At 42.9% G+C, this 26,390-nt stretch overlaps 2 protein-coding genes and 1 long non-coding RNA gene across 3 annotated transcripts in view; 1 reads left to right on the top strand and 2 right to left on the bottom strand.

The window, feature by feature from the left end:
- The window catches only part of LOC310697725, a 951,570-nt gene that overhangs the window by 242,997 nt on the left and 682,183 nt on the right, over window positions 1–26,390 (top strand). The window lies entirely within an intron of this gene.
- LOC310697691 (P2R1A-PPP2R2A-interacting phosphatase regulator 1-like) overlaps window positions 1–26,390 on the bottom strand; it is a 456,471-nt gene that overhangs the window by 127,206 nt on the left and 302,875 nt on the right. The window lies entirely within an intron of this gene.
- LOC310697831 (uncharacterized protein) overlaps window positions 1–26,390 on the bottom strand; it is a gene marked incomplete at its 3' end in the record, with an annotated part of 115,497 nt that overhangs the window by 29,881 nt on the left and 59,226 nt on the right. Inside the window, exon 3 of the mRNA XM_083484455.1 lies at window positions 20,267–20,344. The remainder of the gene's footprint in view (window positions 1–20,266; window positions 20,345–26,390) is intronic.

Raw genomic sequence — 26,390 nt, 5'->3', positions numbered from 1 at the left:
AATATTGTAAAATTAATGAATGTTAGAAAGATGTTGGATAGAAACTAAGCGGTTTCCAGCTGAAATGCTTTAGGAGATATGAAAAAAGGATTATAAATGGGTAAAAGTTTAATGGTAAGGATTTGCTGAATTAACAAACTGAAATGGAATACAAAGAAGAGAAGTATGAGGAGGTCGGAGGAAATAAGGGTATGGAAGTTATGTTATTGAAAATTAATGCGTGTTTTTAACTGCTTATTATTTCGTATGTTTATTTTTTATTTTTTCTCATATTCAAAAATTCTTTCAATAAATATCTTTTTTTAAAAAATAAAAAAAATCCAGGATATCAGCATTCTCTAGCTTTATCCAGTCTTTCACCCACGTTAAACAAGCTGCTTCATAATATAGACTCAAATCTGGTAAAGAAAAACCCCCTCTTTCTTTTTTGTCTACCAGTATTTTCATTTTTATTCTTGATCTTTTCCCCTGCCAAATAAATCTCGCTAGGATCCTTTGCCAATCTTTACACTGCTTTAGTCCTTTCATTACTGGTATAGTTTGGAACAGAAATAACATTCTGGGCAGGACATTCATTTTAATAACTGAGATCCTCCCTAAGAAGGAAAGTTTCAGTCTCTCCCAGATTTCTAAGTCTTTCTTGACACCCTTCCAAGTAGCCTTGTAATTATATAAGTTTATATTTTTTGCTGTGATCCACACTCCTAAATATTTTACCTTCTTAACAACCGTAATTCCTGTCCTTTGTTCTAACTCTGCTATATCTTCCTTGGTTATATTTTTTGTTATCATTTTGGTCTTATTCCTGTTAAGCTTAAAACCTGTTACTTTTCCAAATTCCTCTAATTTCTGTAAGGCTTCTTGTAGACTGTTCTTAGGATCCTCCAATGTTAATATCAAGTCATCTGCAAATGCTTTTATTTTGAATTCCTTATTTCCTACCTTATTTCCTTTAACTTCCGGTGTTTCCCTTAACCTTTTATTAAACACTTCCAACACTGTTATAAATAACAAAGGAGATAAGGGACAGCCCTGCCTAGTCCCTTTGGCAATATCAAAGGCCTCCAATATATTGTTGTTTATTATAAGTTTGGCATTCTGCTCTTGGTAAATAGCGTCAATACCTTTTCTAAATCCTTCACCAATTCCCATCATTTTTAAATTTTCCTTCATGAAACGCCAGGAGACGTTGTCAAATGCCTTCTCGGCGTCAATGAAAATCAGCGCCGCCTGTTTGTCTATTCTACTATCCAAATATTCAATAATGTCTATCACGTTTCTTACGTTGTCTTTCAATTGTCTCCCCGGGAGGAAACCCGTTTGGTCTTTATGGATTCTTTTATTTAAGACTTTTTTTAACCTTTCCGCCAGTACGCCTGCGAATAATTTATAGTCGTTATTTAATAACGAAATAGGTCTATAATTTTTTACCTCTAAACCATCTGTATCTTTTTTAGGGATTAAGGTAATATACGCTTCTTTCCAGGTGTTTGGAATTCTCCCTTCTTTTAATACATTATTCATGACTTCACATAGCACTGGGGAAATTTGGTCACTTAATATTTTGTAATATTTAGCCGAGATACCATCTGGCCCCGGCGCTTTCCCTATTCTCATTTTTTTTATTGCTTTCCTAATTTCTTCCTCTGTAATTGTCTGGTTTAGATATTCTCTTTCCTCAGTCGTGATCTGTTGCAATTGGTATTTTTTCAAGTAATCTTCTATCTCATTATCTATCTCTTTTTCTCTTTTATATAATTCCTTATAGTATTTCTGAAATATCTTCTTTATCTCTTTTGGGTCCTCCACTATCCTTTCTCCATCCCTTATTTTACATATCGTGTTTTGTTGTTTCCTCTCTCTTAATTGCCACGCCAGATATTTTCCTATCTTATTTGCTGATTCAAAGTTCTTTTGTTTCATCATTTTAATCCTCCATTCAATCTCCTGGTTCACTATCATAGAAAATTGGGCTTGGAACATCTTTATGTTTTGTTTCAGTGTTTCATCTCCTGGTTTAATAGTTAATTGTCTTTCATTCTCCATGAGATATAGCAAGATGTCTTCTTTCCTTTTCTCTTTTCTCTTTTTTGAGATGCTATTTTTCTGAATAAGGAAACCCCTCATGACAGCCTTCCCAGCGTCCCACACCGTTTCAAGAGATGTTTCTTTATTCAAATTCCACTTAAAATATTCCTCAATTGTCTCTTTTGCTTTATTTACTATCTTTTGGTCATTGAATAGATTTTCATTCATTCTCCATCTTAATGTTCTGAAATCTTTTCCTTTTACCTCCATATATACTGGATTGTGATCAGATAAAGTTTGTGGGAGGATTTCGGTCTTAATTACTCTTTGCGTCAATTCCTTTGAGACCCAAATATGGTCTATTCTCCCCCAGCTTTGATTTGGGTTTGAAAAGAAAGTGAATTGTTTTATCGTGGGATTTTTAAATCTCCATGCGTCAATTAATCCCAAATTTTCCACTAATTTGAAGAAGGTTTTCGGTAATTTGCCCTCCTTCATTTCCTGTTTTCTTATTGATCTATCCAGGTTTGGGAGAACCACTCCATTAAAGTCCCCCATCAATATCATTTGTTGGTCCATCCATTCTAGCAATTTATTACCTAATTCAAAATAAAATGGTGATTTTTTTTGTCATTGGGTGCATATATCCCAACCATGATTATCTTTTCTCCTTGGTGGGTAATCTGTACTACTATCGTTCTCCCCTCTTCATCTTTATGTATTAGTTTTGGATCCAATTTTTCTTTTATATATATCACCATTCCTCTTTTCTTGACATTATCCGATGCCACAAAGTCCAACCCCAATCTCTTATTACTTAAAATTATTTTATGTTTTTTTGTTACGTGAGTTTCTTGTAGACAGATTATGTCTAGGTTCTTTTTAAGCAATACATGAGCAATTTGGTTTCTTTTATTTTTATTATTGAGCCCGTTCACATTCCACGAGGTTATTTTTAAAGTCATTTTTAATGTACAATCAGTAAGTGGTCAAACCTAAGTTAGGTCTACTGTTCCTTGTTATCTGTCTCTTCCTCTTTTTCTTCGTCTAGGTTTTCCTCCCCTCTTCTCCCTCTCAACTTTCTTCACCTCCACCCCTCTCTTCCCCCATTTGCACCCCTTCTGGATCCCCCCTTCCCAACCTTCCCAGTTCCTTCTCATATCTTCTTGCGAATTTGTCCAGTTCTAGTGAGCTGGATAGTTTGAATCTTTTTTCCTTGAAATAGAATGAAATCCCTTCTGGGAACTCCCATCTATATTGGATCCCGTTCTTCTTCAATTGGTTAGTTAGTTTTTTATAAACATCTCTCTTACGAAGAAATCTCGAAGGAATCTCTTTAAATATAATAATTGGCCTTCCCTCAATACATAATTTTTGATTATAGTTTAACTTTAGTATTTCATTTCTCATATCCAGAGAGTTAAACATAACCAGGACATCTCCTGGCAGTTTCTTCCCTCTGGCTTTGGCTGATTTTGTTTTTATCCGAAAAATATTTGCAACTGAATATCCAATGTCTTCTTCCTTCATATCTAACCAAACTGCCAATTCTCTAACCAGTTTAGATCGTATGTTTTCATTAGGTTCCTCAGGGATCCCCCTAAATTTCAGGTTTGATTGTTTCTGTCTCATTTGAGTCATCGCAACACTATCCAGTAACTCTTCCTGTATTTTGTTTATCTCCTTCACCTCTGTCTTAATCCTGTCCATATCTTTCTTATTTTCTTTAGTATCTTTTTGAACCCTTTTCATTGAGTCTTCAAGTGCTTTAGATCTTAGAGATAAATCTTTTACTTTTCCTGTTAACTCTCCCACCACCCCCTCTAATCTCTTATTCAATGAGTCTTGTACTTCCAGTAGTTTTTTCTCAATATATTGTTCATTATGTTTAAGCTCTTTCCTTATTTCAGCCATCAAACCGCAGCCACAGGAAGGAGCGCGAGGCTGCCCTCCGGGGGGGTCTCAAACAACGCGGGGGTCTAGAGGTGTCACGAAGGCTCCGGTGACCTCAAAACCCCAAGAGGATTATCTTGGGGGACAGGTACCTGGCGGTGCTGCCGGTGCTCTCCTGTTTCGGACATTTTAAATCGAGTTTGAGAACAGGATTGGAGCTGCAGCATGAAAGGGAAGCAACAGACCCCGTGTTGTGAAGCCTCAGGCTCCGAGTGAAAGCAGCAAGCCTCCAACAACAATTAAGAAGCTGGGCCATAACTAAAACAATAACGGATTGAATTTAAGTTAAAGAAACCAGCGTAACAAAGATATTATGATATGAAAGAAGAAGGAATTTGCTTTAGCGGTAAGAGTAATGGGCGTGTAACGGAAGACTGGGAGAGGAGAGGGAGTAAGACTGTAACTGCCGAGTGGGCGTTGCGGAGAGACCTCAGATACAAAGTGTAAAACTCTGAGGCAAGGGACTGATTGAAAATAGCTGTATATTAGAAAAGCGGACAGAAACATTTCTGCTCTACCCTGGTCGGAGTGCGCTACACCAGCGACTGAAAGGGATGGTAATTTTTCACCCAGTCTAGGATATTTAAATGAGACTTTATATCGAGTTACGGCATTTTGTATATACCCCCCACCGTATAATGTGTTCAAGCTGAAACTGTTTCCCTTTGTTACTTGGTGCTTAATTGACTGAAAGCTGAGTTTGCTATTGAGAGGGGCGGACACGGCGTGAGGTTTGGGGAGTAGAAAGTGAATTGCAAGAGGAGAAATTTGGAAAAGAGTGGTACCTCCCGACGCCATTGTGTGATCCACTTCCCGTTTTCCTCTTAAAGTGGTACACAGCTGAAATCATCTAGGAGAAGATAACCTGGGCGCCTTAAATATTTAACCTATTGCTACATAAACGGGGGGTAAACAGTTAAGTGGAAAGAAAAGGAAAGAAAGAAGACTTAAACACAGTATTGTGGCAAGATTTTACGCTCTCGCTGGATCCTGCTGCTTCTCCGTGATAATCTTTTGGTTTGCCTTTGACTCCCCCTCCCACCTGTTCTGCCCCGGTTTTGAACCCGCCTCGCATATTATCCCCATTTCCTGATCTAAACCTTGAGAATTTTCTACTTCCCTCATTTGCTTTTTGTGACTGTAAACGACTCACCAAACTGACCCCCTAGTGGTGAGCGGAAAGAGACTGCATACTGAAGAACTAAAAGAGTGAATGCAAGTAAAGCGCCACTGTGTGGGGCCAGAAAGGTATTATATTGGGAAAACAAAGAAATTTCCTAAATTACAGTTGAGCGACCCCCTAGGGGTGGGAAAGAACTTTTTCTTTCTTTGCTTCTTCTTTTTTTTTCTTTTCTTTTTCTCTTTTTTCCTTTTTTTTCTTTCTTTCTATTTCTCTTAGTTAATTAAGACCAACAGAAATACAAAATGAAGAAGGGGATGGGAACGCCTGTTGAAAGGAGACCATCCAGACAAGAAAATGGGAAAGAGGGGAAGGAAATTAAGGACTATGATAATTTGATGTCTGTGACGCACTTTTAATCTGGATCCGCCATTATGAGACAGACTGAGTTGCAGAGATTAATAGTCATAGGGGGAGGCGAGCTCTTACTTTGTTATTATATCTGTATTTCAAGTCCGATTTGGCAAACCTCCCCTGGAAAGTCTAATGTTTGGTGCAACCTGTCTCAGAAAATTAATGAGCAAAGCCTAGATTTTATTTCCTCAGAATTGAGAGAAGATGGTGTCTGCCACTAGAGAAGGACTTTTGGATTGATTTAACATAAACACCAGCATGTGAGGACATACTGCAAATAAAAGACTTACCAACTGCAGGGGAAAAAAGAGAGTCATACAAAGTTCACACAGAAGCATATTATTGCTCATTTCAGCTCGCCTGTGGAAACAACTCAGAGGCTATGAAAGAAAGAAGGATAATAGCAGGAACATTTAAAGAAGGAACTATTGGACACTCAAAGCAGTAGAAACATAAGATGATTGGACCCCACTGAACTTGAAGCATGAGACGCCCCAACAAAAATTTATAATTTGGCAAAATATTTGGACTTTATTATATGTATTTGCATAATTTGGAATATTTAATATGATTGGATTGGATTGTTAAAATGGAAAACTTAATAAAAATTATTATAAAAAAGAGGTGTTGCCACCCCATCGGACTTATGATTGCCCTACTGACTTGCAGCTCAGAGCAGAGATTCCCTTCAGCCGCATTTATGACTTGTCGGCTCCTTAGCTAGGGGCCCTTCAAGAGTACCTAGACGACAACCTTGCCAGGGGTTTCATTCGCCCCTCCACGTCCCCTGCTGGGACCGCCATCTTCTTCGTTAAAAAGAAGTACAGCAGGCTATGTCCATGTATCGACTACCGAAAGCTGAACCAAGTTACCATCAAGAATTGCTACCCCCTGCCGTTAATTCCTGAATTGTTCGAGAGGCTGCAGGATGCGAAGGTTTTTACCAAGTTGGATCTACGCGGGGCGTACAACCTGGTTCGGATCCGGGAGGAAAACAGTGTTCCGAACCCGGTACGGCCAGTTTGAGTACCGGGTCATGCCCTTTGGACTGTGCAATGTGCCGGCCACGTTCCAGCACTTCGTAAATGATGTTTTTCGTGACTTACTGGAACGATTCATGGTCATTGTTAAAGTTTCTGGGTCACAAATCCTTTGACCCACTGAGTCTGCTGCAACGGCCCTGCAATAAATCTGATTTATTGGCACTCCGACAAACTTCAGTGGCACCCACACGCTACAACTCGCGTGCTGCCACTCTTCTCAGTTGCCGGATAATAGCAGAGTTCACACACAGCATAAAATGGCTTGTCTGTGTCGACGTGGTGTCTTCAATAACTCAGTGCGACGCCAGTGTTTCTAATCTATCAATCTTTATTTAGAAGCATAACAAACAGAAAAGAAAACCTACAGAATCTAGCTGCATGTTCGCAGCTTCCTGTCTCTAACAAAAACGAAACTACCTCGCCCACATTCTCAGACTGCTCTCCAGAGAGAGCTCAGCCCCCCCCCCCAGAGCACAGATCAAAGGAAAATGCCCGGGGACTTCCGGAGGCGGCGCCTCCGACAATGGCGGATTCCCTCTGACTTAGAGCGAGACAGCTCCACAGAAATCGGGTCTACCGCTGCAGTGAAGCGGGGACCCTTTTGAAAACCGCAGGCGGAAGAAGCCGGCGGCCGTGGGACTCGGCGGGCACCGTTTGCGGCCCCCCCCCCCCGTTCGGCAAAGGAACCCTCTAAAGGGTTCCGGAGTGAGACGGGGGTTGGCGTGGTGCTGAGAGTCAATCGCTACTTCTGCGGAGCGAAGCTGCACAGCTGATGTCGGAGAGCGCTGTCCTTTTTCCTGTGACAATTCGGATTTTAAACAACAACCTGTGAGTAGGACAATTGAAACTTTGGATTAAAAATATACCTTTGAATTTGACCCGAGACGGGAAGGCGCAAACAGGAAGTCCGCCTCCCGTTCTTTGTATAAAGATTAAAGCAAAGATTTTACAAGCTAAAAGCCGGATAAATTGAAAGCCTGAAATTTCCTGCATCTTTACTACCAAATCCCCCTAGACAGCAGGATGAAAGGGGGGGATTTGACTTTCTAATCCTGCAGTAAGTGAGTTAAGAAAGTAAGTCTCCATTGTCCCTAACCTGGGGACGGAATGACAGGAAAGAAACTGTCGGTGATGCTTACAATTTGAATATGGAAAAGGGAAAAGGGAAAAAATAATTCCAACGCTGCTTTCTGCCTGTTTGTTCTATATTGAAAGGAAATAAAATATCAGAAAATCGAAAGTAATTCCTTTCTTCCTTGTTGGATACATTTTAAAAATGGATGCTAAAAAGTAACTACACCCCCTAGAGGAAGTCTACCAGTGTGTCTGTGTCAACTTATAAAGAGAACATAGTAACTGGGAAAAATAGACCGTGGGACCAGCTCCTCGACCTTGACAGAAATGATTAGAGAGGAAGTTTTATCTGCCCTGGACAAAATATATGATGGGCTGCGACAGCTGGATGAGAAAGTGTCTCTGATGAATCAAAAGTTGGACTACATAACAGCTGCAGTCAGCAAAGAGGTGCCAATGGGAAATGCAGTTACAGAAACTGCACAACAATTTACCCAGGACTCTGGCTTGACAGAGCAAGTGCAAGGGCAGAGAAAGATGGAAGAGATTGTGAATGTATCTCAAAAGACACAGAGAATTCAAGTCCTACATGACCAAAAGCTGCAACACTGGGAGATGGAATTTGGAGGACACTGGTTGAATTTTGGATTTAAGAAAATTTCTATCTCTGGTGGGACTGTGAAACAAGTGGAAGATCTTGTTTGGAACAACTACTCTTTGGATTATAAACTAAATACTGGGGAGTGCAACACCGGGGAATGGGATAATTGGATAAAAGGAAATGAAGAATATTACTGTACGGAATTCCCTGATGATTGGCTCCCCAAAGAGAAAGAGAAGAAAATGCGAAAGAATCCAACAGGGAACAAGGATGTATGCAACCATAAGCAAAAACAAGAAAACTCGCAGGGGGGGGGGCTTGGAAGTGACTTGAGAGCTTTAGACATTAGAACACCTGACTGATGAGGATATGATGACATAAGGACTGACATCACCCGGAACCAGGAAAAAGGACGTTGGATAAACTTAGAATGAGAAATGTTTTTTGTAATTAATCTATATTTATGGAATTAGTGTAATACTAAGGAAATACTAAGAGATGTTGGAAAGGAAGTAATTGGCTTTTGCAGAAAGGTTAAATATGGTTAAAATTTCAGAATTTTTAGAGATCTGAGGATAAGATAAAATTAATGAAATTAATGTAAAAAATGAAGTGGCTGAGTAATAAGGTGAAATAAAAATTGGAAAGAATGGTTTGATTATAAATGAAAATATGAAGTAATATCATATGAGGACATATAATTAAGGGTAAGATAAGAGGGTACGAATTTGCTGAATAATTTTTTTAATGGAATACAAAGAGGGAGGTGAGAGGAAGTCAGGAAAATAAGTAAAAGAATGATAGAAATTGAAGGGAGGGATTTTTATCTGTATTTTTTCTTTTTTCCGTTTTTTGTTCCTGTTTTTATGTGGAATTTTTGGTTTTGGGGTTTTTCTGGTGTTTATTTTTTCTATCGTTTGTTGTTATGTCTTTTTTGTTGATGTTTTTTGTAACCTTTTTTCTTGTTAAAATTCAATAAAAAATCATTAAAAAAAAAAAAGGAAAATGCCCGGATCATGTAGGCAGTATCGAATTTCAGCTCCGGTCGTCCGAGCTGATAAGGCTCATCTTCCTTTGAGCCCAGCAGAGCATTAAAACAATGCCACAACGCCACAGCAGAAGGATGAGACAGGTACGGGCTACATTGCTATACTTTATAACTAAGCTATGCAGAGCGCAAAGATAAACACATCTCCTCTCTGTGAGAAGCAGAGAGCAACTGAACAAAGGGAACGAAAGAACAAAGGAAACAGGAAACCAGTAACATCACATCCCGTCTCCCTTTCCCGTGAGAATCCAACAGTATCTGGACTCTGTGGAATGTAAACAGTCCTGGGACTGCAAGCAGCTGCTCAGTGAGGAAACAGAAACTAACAGGCAGTGCACCCAGTGAATCAGAAGGCTTCCTGGAGTGTTAACTCTTGACTGTCTAGAATCACAGCAGTCGTGTACTTGGATGACGTATTGATATTTTCAACGTCCCCAGAGGAGCATCACCAGCATGTCTGTCTGGTCCTGCAGCATCTTAGGCAGCACCGGCTGTATGCCAAGCTGGAAAAGTGTGCGTTCCACCAGGAGTGCATGGAGTTCCTGGGTTACATCATCTCCCCTACAGGCCTCCAGATGGACCCCTGAAAGGTGCAGGCAGTGCTGGACTGGAGCCCCCCCCAGGGATGTAAAGGGGGTACAATGGTTCATCGGGTTTGCCAACTTCTACCGCCACTTCATTCAAAGAATTTTGCATCTGGTTGCCCCTATCTGCGCCCTGGCCCTGAATGACGCCGTGTTCCAGTGGACGCCAGCTGCGCAAGAGGCCTTCAAGCTCCTGAAGGAGGCTTTTACCTCTGCCCTCATCCTGGCCCTTCCAGACTCACAGCTCCCCTTTGTGCTGGAGGCGGACACCTCAGACCGGGCGATAGGGGCCGTGCTGTCTCAAAGGCAGGGGCCACAGCAGTTGCTTCACCCCTGTGCTTTCTTCTCCCATCAGCTTACTTCTGCGGAGTGGAATTATGATATTTGGGACCGTGAACTCTTTGCCTTTAAAGTGGCGTTCGAGGAATGGCGTCACTTGCTGGAAGGGGCCCGGCACCCGGTTCAGCTCCTCACTGATCATCAGAACCTCGAACATTTCCAAGCCATGAAATGCCTCAAGCCAAGCCAAGCGCGCTGGGCCCTGCTCTTCAGGTGCTTTAACTTCCAGGTCACCTATCGTCCCAGTGCCCAGAACGGGAAGGCCGACGCTCTCTCCCAGAGGGATTCGGGCTCTGAGGATGACGGTTCAGAGCCAGCGCCCATGTTGACCCCGACCAATTTCCTCCAAGGAAAGAAGCCGGTAAGAAGCCGAGGATAAAATTTAAGATTTTAACAGATAAAATTTATCCTCCGGTAAGAAGCCGAGGATAAAATTTAAGATTTTAACAGATGCAAAAGAAAGAGGAGGCTTCGCCCTGCCAGACCTGAAATTATATTATGAAGCATCTTGCCTCTGTTGGTTAAAGGAATGGATAAAATTACAAGATACGGATGTGTTAGACTTAGAAGGTTTTGATAATAGATTTGGGTGGCACGCGTACTTGTGGTATGATAAGAAACGGGTCCACAAAGGTTTTGAAAATCATATTATAAGAAGGTCCTTGATTGAAGTATGGGAAAGATACAAAAATCTGTTGGAACAAAAAACTCCTTATTGGTTATCACCACTGGAAGCGATGAGCGTGAAGAAAGTCAATATGACAGGGGGTTGGGTAACATATGAGAAATTAATATGTAAAAGTGAAGGAAAATGGAAAATGAGACCATTTGAAGAAGTTAAGAATCATGTGAATGACTGGCTGCATTTTTTTCAAATTAATGAGATGTTTAGAAAAGATTTAAATGAAAGGGGCTTTGCTGATAAAGAATCCAAATTTCAGACTGACATATTAAATAATGACTGTAAGATCTTAGCAAAAATGTATAAGATATTGCTAGAATGGTATACGAAGGATGAGGAGGTAAAATCTGTGATGATTGATTGGGCCAAAGATATAGGACATAATATACAAATGGAAGAATGGGAAAGACTTTGGAAAGATGGTTTAAGATTTACTGCATGTACTGCTATAAAAGAAAATGTTATGAAGATGATGTATCGATGGTATATAACCCCCGTAAAGTTAGCAAAAATGTATAAGATAAGTAACAAATGTTGGAAATGTAAAGAAAAGGAAGGCACTTTTTTTCATATGTGGTGGGAGTGTAAGAAGGTAAAATGCTTCTGGGAAATGATTTATAATGACTTGAAGAAAATGTTGAAATATACATTTACTAAGAAACCAGAAGCGTTTTTACTAGGTATTACAGGGAATGAGATAAACAAGAAAGAGAAGTTATTCTTATACGCAGTGACTGCAGCAAGAATATTGATGGCCCAGAAATGGAAACAAGAGGAGCTGCCTACGATAGAAGATTGGAGAGCCAAAATGATGGACTATGCGGAATTGGACAGAATGACAGGAAGGATTCGGAATCGACGAGATCAAAGATTTACAGGCGATTGGGAGAAGTTTATTCAATATTTGCAAAAACTAAGTGATAACCAGATTACGTTTGTAGGTTTTAAGGAAGCTCTGTGATGTGAAAATCTAATAATAAGTATAAACAATGAAATTGAAGCTACCAGAATAAATAACAATAAGTAGGATTGTGTTAAAAGTTATAAAATGAAGGAAGTTCAGACAAATTGAAGGAAGTCAAAAAAATGGAATTAAGAGGTAATTAAGAAGTTTGAATGTACAACTTTGTTTTCTTTTTTTTTATTTGTAAACCAATAAAAATATAATTAAAAAAAAAAAAATTCCTCCAAGGAACCTGGGAGCAGGACTTTCAGGGACAGGTTTGCCTAGCTGTGCGCCAGGATCCGTTTGCCAAGGACCGGTTAGATACCGTCCCGGTGCCTTCGGGACCGGGGGGTGCACCGCTTGATGTTCGGGATGGGTGTGTGTACCATCACGGCCGGCTCTACATTCTGGAGGGGCTGCTCAGGACCCAGGTCCTTGAGCAGTGCCACGACGCACAAATCGCCAGACATCGCGGGTACGCAAAAACACTGCAGCCACTGTCCCAGGCCTTCTGGTGGCCAGGGGTTCGGTTGGACATTAAGAAATATATGCGGTCCTGTGAGATTTGTGCTCGGACCAAGGTGCCACAACAGAGACTCCTGGGACTCCTCCAGCCATTACCCACCCCCCACAGACCATGGTCAACGCTTTCTATGGAGTTCATCGTGGACCTGCCGGTGTCCAAGGGACATTCTGGTGGTGGTGGATTCACTCACCAAGACGGCACACTTTATCCCGGTCCGAAGCCTCCCCACAGCGCAACAGACGGCCCATCTGTTTCTTGAACACATATTCCAGCTACATGGGCTCCTGGACACGGTGATCTCAGAAAGGCCCCCAGTTCACGTCCCAGTTCTGGACGGCCTTTCTCAAGGGACTGGGTATCGAAAGGCGACTCTCCTCCGCATATCACCCATAAATAGATGACCAGACGGAGAGGGTTAATCAAGTTCTGGAGCAGTATCTCCACTGCTTCTTGAGCTATCATCAGGACAACTGGTCGGATCTGCTGCCATTGGCTGAGTTATCCTACAACAACTCCTGCCGTGCCTCCACGGGACAGAGCCCTTTCTATGCCAACTTCAGGTACCACCCGTGCCACCACCCCTGCACACTGGCAGCATCTCTTGTGCCTTCTGCCAATTATCAGGTCTCCCACATTCAGGAGACACAGGCCGACTGGTACAGCACCTAGAGAGAGCCAAGGCCAATTACACTGGGGAACAAATTTTTTGTTGCATTGACACCTGCAGTTGTTCTAACCTACTTTCGACGTGCTGATTTCATATCTGAAGTTGGTTTTGTTCTGTAAGCTCTAGGTTTTTTGCAATTCATGTTTTTCACTTTTCACCATAATCTTTGTTTTTCACAATGCAAGAATTCAATATGTTATTAAACACATAGTCAAAGTAGTACAATATGAGTATAAATGTGAGTGACTTATATAGCATTGAACATGGCATGTATAGCATTGAAAATGACATTTATATCTATGTACAGTTGGAGGTATGCAAAAAAATGTATTCCCTTGGGATACACAGTATACTGGGGAACAATTTTTTTTTGTTTACACATTTTTGTCTACTTGAAGAAGCCATGGTCTGATCTGAAAAATACAAATATTTAGGTTACAAAACTGTAAAAATTAAGAAAAATTAAGTTTGTAAAACAATAATTACCATGTGGTTAGGGTAGATCAACGTGTCAGCGTCTACTTATCCCCAGTGTAAATATGGCATATCGGCAAAAGTCAGAAATTGAAAGATAACTATAGCATGTACACGGAAATTGATTTCAGATTTGAAATCAGCATTGAAAGAACATATAAGAACAGTTGAAAAATCTCATGCAACAGAAAATGAATTTTTTTTTGTTCCCCAGTGTTATAAGGCGCAAGCTGACCGACGGCGTCAGCAGGGGCCCTCGTTCCAGGTCGGGGACAAGGTCTGGCTGTCCTTGGAGCACCACCACACTGGACATCCCTCGGCTAAGCTGGACTACAGGTACCAGGGACCATTCACCATCCTGCAGCAGATCAATCCGGTCGCCTACAAGTTGGAGCTTCCCCCCTCCCTGAAGATCCACCCAGTGTTTCATGTATCCCAGCTCAAGCTCTGCCATGCAGACTATTTTCCGGGTCGCATCGCCCCACCGCCGCCAGTCCAGGTTGACAGCCATGAGGAGTTCCCGGTTGCCCAGATCCTGGACTTGAAACAGCTCCGTGGCAAGCTGCACTATCTAATTGACTGGGTGGGCTATGGGCCTGAGGAAAGATCATGGGAACCGGCCGACCTCCTGCATGCACCTGCCAAGGTTTGGGCCTTTCACTGGCAGTTCCCAGACAAGCCCGGTCCTTAAACGGAGGTGGAACCCCGTTTTCCTATTGGGGGGAGTACTGTCAGGAGTGCGTGCAGGAGCCAGGCCCTGTGACTGGTAGGGCCTTGCAGGACTAGGGCCTTCCTGAGTTTGGCCTGGAAGGGCAAGGCACGGCAGCACAGGTGAGGCTTGACAGAAGACTCGTAGCACCTGGTGGCAAGGGCCAGGAGGGGTATATAAGGCCAGCATTTTCCCCTGGCTCTTTGCCACAGCAACACGCTACCCGCCTAGCTGTGCTTTGGTTTCCTGACTCCTGGTTTCCTGACCCTCGGACTCTTGGCTTCCTGACTCCTGGTTTCCTGATTCATGGACTCTTGGCTTCCTGACCCCTGGACTGCTGATTCCTGCTTCTCGACCTCTACCCCGGTCCTGACGTACCAAGCTGGGACTCCGACTGCCCGTAACCTGGACCGTGACAATGGGGGGCTTCTATCCGTTTCTGCAGTCACACAATCCATCCATCCGTAGCTAAAGTCATTGTTTGGATGGGGGGCTTTGATCCATTTCTGCCATCACACAATCAATCAATTAATCAATCACTTCCTGTTTCCGGCGGTGGGAAATGGCGGACTCCCACATGATTGGACTCCAGCCGTTCTGATAATTCAGGGCTGATATGGGGGTAATTAGCCCTGGCAGCCTCCCCCCCCCCCAGGGCAGGGGAGGACTGTCTCGACGACCCGTGGTTGGCCCCAGATTGCTGATGTGGCAGACAGCAGGGGCACTGGGTCACGGAGCAAAGGACGACTGACATTCCTGCAATGCCACCTCATAGCCGGACGCATCTGTTTGGGAAAATATAAAGATTTGAAAAACAAACAGACATGCTGTGAACTGACAAAGCTGGAAAAAAACCTTCAGTATGTACAGTCTCTGGTGTAAAAGATCGAACTTCAAAGAGATCCTCATCATGATGTTTGGAATCTGGAGGGGCTTGGTATTTTTTTTCTTCTTCTAACATTAACAATTGGTTCTGCATGCCAAGCCTCATTAAGAGCCTAAATTGCTCTTTAAAAAGTGAGCACAGATGGACTTTTATATATAATTGGGACTTATTCGCAGATTTGAAATCCCTGTTAAAGACAAAAACAAAGAAGAAAATGGCGCCTACCCAGAATATCTGAAATACCTCCCTAATTAAGAGAAACAGGAGCTAACCGGTGGTTGGTTATAAAGATTGGAGACAATATTAAATATGCAACTGTTTGCAAAAAGAATTTTTTCATTATGAGCGAGATAAAAGGCTAAATGGATGCCTGGCAGCCCCCCTCCAGGGCCCGGAGGGGGGACTCGGTGGATTCCAAAGGCTAATTGATCGTCATGTCTGATATATAGCTACATAGCAAGCAGTTCGTTTAAGAATAAATCAACAAGGAGTCTTTGAAGGTTTTTCTTCTGTATCTCTGATAACAGCTGGAAGGGAAAGACTAATGATTTGGGAGTTGCCAAAATAGTACAATTGGACTTTTTATTTTATTTTTTTTATTTTTAATTTGATTGGATTTGATATGTTAATTGGATGTTCTTATTGGAAAATTAATAAACACTTTTAAAAAAAATTTAAAAATCATCCATCCACCAGTAGCTAAAGTCACTGTTTGGATGTGGGGATTCGATCCGTTTCCACAGTCACACAATCAGTCCATCAGTAGTTGAACACAGTCACAAAACCAAATCAACCAAAAAAGCCTCAATGCCAAATAAAGAGCAAAAACGAAAGTGCCAAACTTCATCTGTTCCTGAAGTCCGTCTGACTTTCCAAAATGTTTGAAAACCGAGGCGCGGCTTCCTATTGGCACGGGCACCTCGGAAACAATAGCCGACAGCCGCATTTCGAAAAATGTTCGAAAACCGGAACACTTTGGGAACCAAGGTGTTTGAGAACCAAGGTACCACTGTATGTCTCATGTTCTGCGAAGTGGGCCGGATGGGAGCACATCCCGTGACACAGGGATGAGTTTTGCCTACCCAGGCTAAGACTCCCAGTCCACTATCCTGCGTACGCGGAGAGGGTCCGCCCTTCCCTTCTGCTCTGAAGAGGAACAGCTGTCAAACCTGGACTTCCACAGCATGCCCTTCTTCGTTGTAGATTATATCCCATCATCAGGGAGGATGGGAATTGTAGTCTCAAAACATCTGGAGGGCCGAGGTTGAGGAAGCCTGTTTTAGACGGTTTGGCCAGTTTGCCTGGGATCAGGTACCATCAAGAAAACATTTCCATCCCATTTTCTTTCAAGTTATAATGTGCAGTGAACTTAATATCTTCTCTCCAGAGTCTTTCCCATTCATTCATGTAGAACAGGGGGTCGGCAAACTTTTTCAGCAGGGGGCCCATCCACTGTCCCTCAGACCTTGTGGGGGGGCGGACTATATTTTTTGGAGGGGAAATGAACGAATTCCTATGCCCCACAAATAACCCAGAGATGCATTTAAAATAAAAGGACGCATTCTACTCATGTAAAAACATGCTGATTCCCGGACCGTCTGCGGGCCGGATTGAGAAGGCGATTGGGCCGGATCCGGCCCCTGGGCCTTAGTTTGCCTACCCATGCCATATAGCATATATTCAACACAAAAAACAGTGAAAATTTGTTGTTGACTAGAATGTAACTTAAAAGGAAATCCTTGGAAAGATTTTTTCCTCCAAAAGCATTTTATCTTAAAAATCCAATTTAAATTTTTAAAAAATCGATTTACTGTAAATCAAAAAAAGTGGTCCTGTTAGCTAGAGATGATGGGAGTTGTAGTCCCAAAACAGCTGGAAGTTATGCGACCCCCGAGCGAGCTTAGAAAAATTAAAAAACAAGGTGCGAGACTGGTTACATTATGCCCAAATTCAAGAGACTTTTAAAAAGGATAAAAAAATTGGTTTCCAGGTGGAAAAATCGAAATTAGAGACGGAATTACTTGAACCAAAGACGAAAGTGCTTTCAAGAATGTATAACTTGCTGCTTAAATGGAACACTCAAGACGAGATAGTTAAATCAGCCATGATAAAATGGGCTCAGGACATTGGGTACAACATTATGTTTGAAGACTGGGAAAGGTTATGGACCACCGGTATGAAATTCACAGCATGTAATGCCCTGAAAGAAAACATTATGAAAATGATATATAGGTGGTACATGACCCCAGTCAAGCTTGCAAAGATATATCATTTGTCTGATAATAAATGTTGGAAATGTAAGGAGGCTGAAGGGACATTCTTCCACCTCTGGTGGACATGCCCGAAGGTGAGCGCCTTCTGGGAAATGATTTATAATGAGTTAAAAAAGGTATTTAAGTATACCTTTTACAAGAAACCAGAGGCCTTCCTCCTGGGCATTGTCGGCCAGAAGGTGTTAAAGAAGGATAGAACTTTCTTTTTATATGCAACTACAGCAGCAAGAATACTTATTGCCAAATACTGGAAGACACAAGAGATACCCACGCTGGAAGAGTGGCACACGCAATTGATGGACTACATGGAATTGGCTGAAATGACTGGCAGAATCCGAGATCTGGGAGAAGAAACAATGGAAGAGGATTGGAGAAAATTTAAGGACTATTTACAAAAACATAAGTTATTTGAATGTTGAGAATTTGCTAAGTTTTGGAAAAATTAGCTTCAGCAATAAAATTTGAAACTGGTGGAAATTAGGATATAATTATGAAAAGACCAAAGTTTAGAGTAACCTTTTCAGGATTGATTAAAAAAAGGCGATATAACAACAAGTACCCTAAACTTAAAATATAATTAGATGAAAGTACAAAAAACGCATGAAACAAGGTAACAATTTGCTGTTATTTTTATTGAAAGGAAAGCAGGGTGTGGAAGATGTGGGGAAGTCCGGTAGATTATGAAAAACTGCTTTGGAAAGATGAATATCTTTCTTTTTTCTTATTTTCTCTTTTTTCTTTCTGTAAAGCTGCTTTTGTTGTGTTATTGTTTATGTATTTGAACCTGGAAAGAAGCAATAAAAATATTATATAAAAAAATTAAAAAAAAGGAAGGCTGAGTTTGTGGGTGCCTGGATTAGGTTTTCATTTTGATGTTTCTACGGCGAACCCCTTTTGTCTGTCCTTGCTATATCTTTCATTGAGTTGGAAGGAGTGCATTGGAAGTAAGTGCATTGGCCAGATGCACCACTCATAATGAAGTGCAACGGCAGGCCCACATCAAATGTGTTAAAAATCATTGATTTTTATCCACCCTGGTGCCCTGTTACCTGAGGGATCTTTGCCATCAGCTGACAAGGTGGCGGCACTTTTACTCCTAGCTAGGGAGGCCTGGGTGGGGGTGAGCAGGCAGCTGAGCACGTTGCTCTCCAGAGGACTGACTTGGGAATGGCGAGCTGAAGGGCAGGAACAAACCAAAGAGGGTTGCAACAGAAAATCCAAAAATGAAGCAAGCAGCCTAACGAAAGAAAGGACGGGGGGCTATCGCAAGTCAAAGTTCATTTAGAAAGAAAGAACATTGTAGAGAGACAGCGAGAACCTACACTCACATATGATTTAAAACTCGTTATTCTTAAGGGAAGCTCGATAATTTTAAAAAATTAAAGCCCAATTTAGATCAAAGCAAGAAAGAGGTAAAAACAGATGTTTTAAAAATCTGTTTTTCAGCCGCCCTGCACCGCTAGTGCACAAATGACAGACATACAGTCCTCCTGCAGAAGCCCCACTGAAGTTAAGTATGCCTGCATATTTCTTTTTTGTCTTAATGTAGTTAATGCAGGCAAAGATCCTGGTGGATTGATGTGCTTTACATTAACAGTGGACTGCTGTTGTATTTGAATATTAAACATTCTTATCAATAAGACCAGAGTTTATTTAAAAAACGGCTTTCACTAGCAACCAATTTCCCCACTTATCCTGGTTTTTTTGCGGGGGGGGGGGAGGAAATCTGATTTTTTTTTAAAAAATAAATATTTTATTAAGGATTTTCTTGTTTTACAGAAGTAAGTGTGATGCCTCTCCCCCCCCCCCATGTAGCATTTTTACAAATCCGTTTCATTTGTTGAGGCATTAGGGGGAGAAGAAGAAAAAAGAAAAAAGAAAGGGGGCTGGAGAGAGGGAAGGTGGATGGGGGTGGGGTTGGGTGGCGGTGTTTCTATTATGTTTAATGTATGTAGAGTTTGGTGTCAGCGTTACTTGTGTTGTTCACTTGTGTTCCTTTGGTGGTGAGAGAGGTTGGGATTGGCCTGGGGTGTGATTGTTTGCTTGTGATTGGCTGTGGTGAGCTTTGTTTTTGTGTGTGAGTGAGGTGGGTGGGTGTTTCGGATCAGGTTAGCCATATTGATTTGTATGCTGTTGGTGGATTATTGTCATTGTCCTGTTGGGCTGTGTATGTGATAAAGGGGAGCCATACCGGGGTGAAGGCGTCTTCTTCTGTTTGTCCCCGTGTCAATTTCAGTTTATTAGTTAATTTTTCTAGTAGGGCTGTTTCCCATACTATTTGGTACCATTGGTCCATGCTTACTCCTGACAGGTCTCTCCAGTGTCTGGTTATGGTGTTTCTGGCTGCTGAAAGTAGGTGGGTTATGAGTTCTTTGTGGTGTAAATGGGCATTGTTGTCTTGGAAGATGTTTAGTAGGGCCAATTCTGGGGTGATGCCTATTACTTGCTTAGTTATTTTACATATTTCTTGTATGGCTGTTGTCCAGAATAGTTGGATTTTGGGACACTCCCACCACATGTGGAGGTATGTTCCTGTGGAGGTGCACCCTCTCCAGCATTTTGGTGAGGTTCCTGGGTGTATTAGCACTAGTTTCCTTGGTGTTAGGGACCACCTGTAGGTGAGTTTCAGTGTGAGTTCTTTTCTTTTCGTTGATATGGATTTAAAGGGGGGTTTAGACCACATTCTGGTCCATTGAGTGGGGTTAATCTCATAGCCTATGTCATTCTCCCATTGTTTTTTGATTGCATCTAGGGGATTTGCGGGATTTTGGAGTAGTATTTTGTATATTGCGGATACCGTCCCTTTACCGTTTCCCTTTATTGTTAGGAAGAGGTTTTCGAAGGTTGTCAGGGGCCTAGTTGCTGCTGATTTTTGCACCTTTCTGCTCCGCTTGCAAACCTTTGGATTCTGGCTGCTCAGAATTTGGAGGAACTTTGTTATTCAGTCTGTTTAACGAAGAACTTCTTTTAGTTGAGCCTGCAAGGATAAAACTGGGCCATGATTAGCTTTGCCTCCAGGTCTGAACACTTCCTTCCAGGTTTTCGCTGTTTGAATACCAAGGCGTTTGAGAACCAAGGTACCACTGTACTCGTCTGTGGCCCCCAGCCTCCAACTCACCCCCTCGTCTCAAGGGTTCCCCCGCTTGAAATGTATGCCTTAAAGTTACCCACCCATTGCCTGCCCTATCCCTAAATTCATATTGATTTGTCCTGTCCTCCAGTTCTGCCCTTTTTATTCTGATCATGCAGGGCAGGTTGCCTCTTAGGGCAGTTCATAAAAAACTTTTTTTTTTTAATGCCTGTTCCAAAGGTCTTATCTTACTACACTAGGGATTATATATCTATACAGGTACAGCTACCCAGGACGACTCCCCTGCTTGAGTGCCTGAGGGTCCCATTCCTGCCACTCACCACCTGGCCAGGGCGGGGCCTGACAGGCCTCATAAGGACTGCTGCTGTTGCTGCCCAGGAGAACTTAGAATAGCGCAGAGTTTCTTTTTAAAATGTTTTTTTTAATTTCTTTTTTACCTTTTAAAATTATTTCTGGTGTGGGGGGGTGGGATGGATGTTTAGTCGAGTTTGGGAATTTGTATAATTTTGGTATGTTTGTAACTTTTACTGTTTTGGGGTTTTATTGCTTTATTGTTTGTTTTTGTTTAATAGGTTTTATTTTGTTTTTAAAGGGAGGGGTCAGGGCTGCCTGGGAGTGGGTCCCAGCCAACAAAATGGCTGGGGCAGGTTCCCCGGGGGGGGGGGGAGTGGTGCACTGGGACAACCAATCTCAGTGATCACAGGTAGGAGGAGGAGTTACACTAAGACCAAACCATGTCATTAATGAGGAGGCAGGTTTAGTCATTGTTTGAGGACTATCCCTGCCTCCGGGTCTGGGCTTGACCAGAAGGACACTGGAATCAACCACATGACCTTAAGGTGCTGCTATGCAATGCCAGGTCAAGGATTCACAAGACGGCTGTCATCCACGACTTGATCATGGATGGAGGACTTGACATGACATGTGTGACAGAGACTTGGTTGCATGAAGCAGATGGGCCTGTCCTCGCCGCTGCTTGTCCACCAGGTTTCTCTTACACACAGCAACCCAGGCCTTGTGGGCGGGGAGGGGGGGTTGCAGTGATTTTAAGGAAGTCCTTAGTTTGCATCAGGCGTCCTATTGAGAAGACCCAGTTCTCTGAGTGCATGTTCTGGACGTTGGGCAATAGGGGCAGTACAGGATTCCTTTTGGTGTACCGACCTCCCCGCTGCACCAAAGATTCTCTGCCTGAGCTGATTCAGGTTGTGGCGGATGTTCTCCTGGAGACACCTAGTTTGGTTGTCCTAGGGGATTTTAACATCCACACCGACACGACCTTACAAGGAGCCACTCGGGACATCATGGAAAGCATGGCCTCCATGGGGCTGTCCCCAACTCATAGCCACGGACATGCCTTAGACCTGGTGTTCACCTCTATGGATGTTGGTGATCTGACACTAAGTAGAAGTGAAACTAAAGAAGTGCCATGGTCAGATCACTTCCTGGTGCAACTGGACTTCTCCGTGACCCTTCCCCTCTGCAGGAAGGTGGGACCGATTTGGATGGTCCGCCCCTGCCACTTAATGGATCCAAATGGTTTCCAGAGAGTGGTAGGGGATGCTTTATCCCATGTTGATGGCCTTTCAGCTGATTCCCTGGTGGCCCGCTGGAATGTGGAGTTAACCAGGGCTATTGACTGTCTGGCTCCGAAGCGCCCTCTCCGATTGCATGGAGCCTGGACAGCCCCATGGTTTTCTTCGGAGCTGAGGGCAAGGAAACAATCACTGAGACAGCTAGAGTGCCGGTGGCAGATAACTCATTCTGAATCTGACCAGACATGGGTTAGAGCTCAATGTTGAGCCTACCAAGTAGTGACAGCAACGGCGAAGAAGACTTTCTTCACCGCCTCTATTGCATCTGCAGAAAACAGCAGCAGGAGACTCTTTCAGGTGGTGTGCAATTTAGCAGAACCACCTGCCCTATCAGGGCCCAGTACAAGCCACATGATCTGCAATAATTTTGCAAAGTTTTTTGCAAATAAAGTCGCTCATAAAGTTGCCCATCCTGGCTTATAAAAGCCAGCCGGGGTGATGAATGCTTCTCTATGTGAGGGAGCCTTGCCAGACCCACTGAAAGAGGCAGTTATCTAACCGCTTCTTAAAAAACCATCTTTAGATGCGACCAATATGGCCAACTGTTGGTATTAAAGGGTTAAGAAACTCTAATCAAGACGCTCTAGTCACTGAGCAGCTGGAGGTCGTTAAGCTTCCTGGAATGTGAGTTTGTATAAATAGTCAACTCACTCGTGTGTTTGCCGCCCCTCTTCCCCCTTTTTCCCATTTCTTTTGGGGCGTGTTTGCTGATATGTGTGATTCTTCACCAGGGTTTTTTTGTTTTGTGTAAATAAACCTTTTATTTGAGTTCCAAACCGCTTGCTCCAAGATTCCTTTATTGAAAGGATGCTGACTCTCCAGCCCTTCTTGAGCCGCTGTGCGAAATGCTCTGCTGTAATGGGACATTGTGGCATTGGAAGCGCACTGGACATTTGATTAGCATTAAACTAATTAAAGTTTAATGGGACAGGTTATGGCTGTTTGTACGTCAAGAAGGAGATAAGGAGTGCAGTTCAGAGTGATTTATGCAAGGACTGGAGCGAAGACAGAAGCGGTTGCCGACAACGAAAGCCTTCAAAGCAGCTTGAGTCCTGCAACGTGCCTAGGAAAAGTTTTAAAGAGGCACTGCGCAGTTTGTACTCGCTGGAAGACGTCTTATTCCTCGAGGAGCCACCTCAGCAGCTGGGAGACGGTCTACAGGTCTGTGAGTATCGTTCCTAAGCCCCAGGGAGGATGGCAGAGTCCCAGGAAAGTTTTACTGTCCCATTTACGCGACTCAATGGGAAAAATTGGCAAGATTGGAAGGCTAGAGTAAGGGTTTGGTTGCAAGCAAAAGAGTTGTGGAGTTGTACTGAAGCACCGCCTTTACAGGCAGCTGCAGACGCGTCTGCAGAAGACAAAGCAGCAGCGGCAGCTTCACAGAAACGCGACAGGAAAGCCCAAGGTCTACTAGTTTTGGCAGTGGGACCAGAGCAAATGCCTTATGTTTCTGAGTTAAAGAACACGCATGAGGTCTGGACGGTTCTGCAGCGGCTAAATTCCAGAAACACTGCGGGGGCCAAGATCCATGCTACAAGATGTTTGTTTGATTTACGTCTCCAACCGGGAGCGTGTGTGAAAGAACATATTGCCAAAATGGTGTCTGCCTTTAATCAACTAAGACAGCTGGGCATTTCTTTCTCTATGGAGCAGCAGTCATACATTTTGTTGTCTTCTCTTGATAAAAGCTATGAGACTCTAGCTTTAACTTTGGAAGCTATGCCTTCATCTGAATTAACCCTTGAATACATTTCTTCTCGACTTGCTGATGAACAGGATAAAAGGCAAAGAGAAAGAGGTTTGTCTTCAAAGGGGAGTTATGCTGTGCCTAAGAGTGGGGATGCTGAGTTTGAGAACACAGTAAATGCTTTTGCAGCTAGACACTGTTTTTGCTGTGGTTCCTCTTCCCATTTAATCAGGAATTGAACCTGGTCAAGACAGCACCAAGGCCGTTACCCCTAGTTACCAGACAAGGAGTTCCAGGGGACGTCGAAGAAGAGGAGGAGGTCGTGGCTACTCCCACAGCACACAGCACATGGCTTCAGCAATGGCGTTGATGCAAGGGCGTGGCCAAGGCAGCAATCTACGCTGGTTGATCGACAGTGGTGCATCTCACCACCTGGTGGCGCCATCTAGTGTCCGTTTGCAGAATTGCAGACATTTGCAAACCCTTAAAGTTGTGACAATGGCAGATTCAACTAAACGTTCCTTAGAGACCGTAGGCACAGTGTTTTTGAAGTGTTTGCAAACAGAAATTGATGCCTACGTGCTAAAGGGAATGAAGGGGTGTATTTTGTCTGTGTCAGAACTTGATAGAAATGGGTTTAAAACTGTGTTTGAAAATGGGGTTTGCACTATTTCAAAGAATAACGTATCTCTTTTGCAGGTGGAATGCAGAGATGGGTTATATTATTTTGAGACAAGTCCAGATGAAGTTGAACAGGTTCATGCTGGTTGTGTGAACTCGCCTACCCATAATTCTTGTGTTCATTTATGGCACCGCCGTTTGGGACATATTAATTTTCAGTATGTTAAAAGGCAACCTGAATTATCAGAAGGGTGCAAATTGAACAAATGTACTAAGTATTTGGATTGTACTGCATGCAAAAGGGCGAAGGTTCATAGATGCAGTTATCCCAGTTCAAATAGGAAATCTGACAAAGTATTCCAGCTTGTGCATATGGACCTATGTGGCCCAATGCCTGTTGCTAGCATGGGAGGTTCGAGGTATGCACTGTGTCTCTCAGATGACAAAACAAAGGTTACATGGTTTTTTCCTCTCAAAACAAAAGCAGATACTGCAGAAACAGTTAAAAATTGGGTTCATGCAGTAGAACTTGAATTTGGTACTAGAGTACTTGCTTTTCAGACAGACAGAGGGTTAGAATTTACCGGGTCTGTGTTGCAGAATTTCTTTAAGAAAAAGGGAATTAAGCATCGTCTGTCTACACCTTATTCCCCCCAAGAAGGAGGTGTGGCCGAACGTAAAAACAGGGTTCTGCAAGAGTTGGCAAACTCTATGTTGTTTGATGCTAAACTTCCTCAAAGTTACTGGGCGGAAGCCTGGAAGACGGCTACTCATGTTCTGAACCGAGTATATAATTCGGTAATTGATACTACGCCATATTTTGCTTTATATGGGAAGAAGCCCAAAGTTAATTACTTTCGGGTGTTTGGATCTCAAGCCTATGTACTTATCCCAAAAGCGTTAAGGAAAAAGGGAAGTCCAAGGGCTAGGAAACTCATCTTTTGTGGGTACGAACCACACGCCAAATCTTGGAGGTTCGTGAACCCAGATGGGGATACTACAAGAGTGGTCCTCAGTAGGAGCGCTGAATTTTGTGAGCAATCCGGATGGACTCACTTACATGCTAACCCTGACATTTTGAGAGATGATTTAGGCATTTATGCTGAGAATGAAAGTCCAGAGGGTGATGAGCCAGAAGGGGACGATGCACATGGTTCAGATGCAGATTCTGACCAGGCACAAGGTTCTTCTCCTAAGGTAGAAAAGCCAGAATCTAAGAGTGTTCCAACATCGCCAGTCATTAGGCCTAGCAGACAGCAAAAGCGAAGCAGGTCGCCTGCAACACCAAGCCCAAGGGAGGTATCTAAACGGAGGTCTTTATCCCCAGAGGCATGTCCAGACATAAAGTCTGAGACAGATTCTGACAGCCAACGGTCAGAGGGGGCACAAGAGGAGCAATTGCGCAGGTCAAAACGTACCACAAAGGGCAAGCCGCCAGAGCGGTTTAAGGTGACAAGTGTATACATAAATATGGCACAGTGTGAGCCAGATAGCTATATAGAGGTACAACAGCTTCCAAGCTCAGAAGCCGCAAAGTGGCAGGAAGCAATGGAAAAAGAGATGGCTTCAATGAAGTCTCTCGGTGTGTTTACAAGTACAGAGCTTCCAAAAGGGCAACAAGCTGTAGGTTGTCGATGGGTATATCGTTTAAAGCCCACAACTACTGAGGAGTTGCAATATAAAGCCCGACTAGTTGCAAAAGGGTTTTCGCAGCGCAAAGGAGTTCACTATTCTCAAATCTATGCCCCTACTTCAAGACCGGAGTCATTAAGAATGCTTTTAGCCTCTTCAGCTAAGAAGGGAAATAAGCTGTTTCATTTTGATGTCAATGTGGCTTATTTAAATGCAGACTTACAGGAAGAAGTCTATATGACGCCACCACCAGGTTTTGAAGGAGACAAGCCAAACCAGGTCTGGCGCCTACACAAATCCATTTATGGGTTGAAACAGTCCGCCCGTAATTGGAATTCCTGCTTAAACGATGCTCTAGAGAGCATGGGGTTCAGAAAGAGTGCAGCAGATGCGTGTCTTT

Source organism: Podarcis liolepis (assembly GCF_965112155.1).
Source record: "Podarcis liolepis genome assembly, chromosome: W".
NCBI lineage: Eukaryota > Metazoa > Chordata > Lepidosauria > Squamata > Lacertidae > Podarcis > Podarcis liolepis.
Note: the sequence above shows the minus strand (reverse complement) of the source record. Positions and strands in the feature narration are given on the sequence as shown.